We start from the raw sequence: 1,743 nt of genomic DNA, 5'->3' as shown, positions 1-1,743 counted from the left end.
AAAGATCAATGCTAAGATTTTGATGAATCCCGAGTCCCAAAGTCAACCAAGCCATGACCCTGAACACCAATTATCCCTGATTAGGGTTAGGGATCAAGCACAAAGCCCCATAAGCAACATTTTAAATCATGAGCCCACAACTAGGGTTTAGAAGCCCAGTTCCTGTATAGAGGCCAAGCAAGAAGGTCCCTCAAGACAATCAGGGTTGCAGCCCACACGACGAATAATACCAAAATCTTCAATCCAAACCTACTTTGTTAACCACAAACTTTAAATCTATCATGTTTGTTAATAAATGTTAATCATGAATGAATGATGGGTATGCATGAGACATGAATGAGGTTAGAATCACGAGTTTGGTAGAACAACAAAAATAGGAGGCAAATTTTGGGGTATGACAAGGTCAACATGGTTAATGTGCATCGTTAATTTCCTAACTTCTCAACTGTCTCTAATGCTGTCGTTTTGCATGCATCTCTTTGTGTACTTATAATTTTCACTTATGACAATTTCACACTTTTACACTCACGCCTTACACAAACCCCTCTTCTCTTTCAAGTTCATCATCTTCATCAATTCATCATTATCTCAGCAAAGTTCCTTACTTTTCCAACAAGTTCATCAAAGTTCTTCATGGATGCTCAACAGCAATCCGTCTACAACTATTCTCAGCATATGGAATCAATGGATCAAACGCCCATTTCTTCTCAACAAACAACTGCTACAACTGGTGTTGTCTCTACCCCAATCTACAAAGAACCACATATTCTAGACCGCGAACCTCATATTCATCTTGCCACGCCCTTTGACAAGCTTGAAGTACTGTGGGAATCACTGGTAGATTTTGACAACATGAAGCGCAATGGTATATACCTCACTGAGGAACTAAGAATGAAAGGGAAGGGAAACCTATTTCCATAGACTCTACAATCCTGTCTACACCTATCTGGTAAAGGAGTTCTGAAGTTTCATAGACTCAGATGATCACTACATCGTCTCTCATGTTCTGGGAGTCAAAATAGTCATCACTGGGAAGTCAACTGCCTCCCTTCTGAACATGGAGAAGAAGAATCCGCAACATCAACCCTAGGGCAAAGTACTTGTCCCAGGAAATTGCCCCAACCATCTTTCAACAGAACGCTGAAGGCAAACACTCCAAAAACAAGGAACTTCACTAGAACCTCCGAGTCTAGTTAAAGATCATCCTGGGCACCATCCATCACTACCCAGCTTCCAACTCTTCTAACTACATCAATACAGACCAGAAGTGCATTCTCTACTGCCTTCACAAAAGGCTAAAACTGAACTTGCCAACGCTGCTCTTCAAATACCTCAGAGACTCTATCAAGGATACCATAAACAACATGAAGCCCAGAACCTACATTCCTCTGGGAAGACTCATCTCCGATGTTCTGATCGGGAGTCGGCTGGTGGATCACATGATCTATCACAATCTGATGGAGGATGTCACTGTTGACATTGGAAGACCTCTGAATGCTCATAATCTGAAGAGCATGGGGGTGATTGAGCAAGTCAGGGCTAAACCCACTCTAGATACATCCTAGGAAGCACTCAAGGATCAGAGGAAGATTCCCAACGACCTCTACCTCATGTCCAAGATTGATCCTACAAAAGTGGTGGCCCATTATCTGCAAGACCTTGTAAGCCAAGAAGTGGACATTTCTGAGTCCTCTATGGATTGGCTACCTGAGTGTCCATCTAACTTCATGAAGAGACAACGGG

The sequence above is a fragment of the Lathyrus oleraceus genome, chromosome 3 (genome assembly GCF_024323335.1).
Source record: "Lathyrus oleraceus cultivar Zhongwan6 chromosome 3, CAAS_Psat_ZW6_1.0, whole genome shotgun sequence".
NCBI lineage: Eukaryota > Viridiplantae > Streptophyta > Magnoliopsida > Fabales > Fabaceae > Lathyrus > Lathyrus oleraceus.
Note: the sequence above shows the minus strand (reverse complement) of the source record.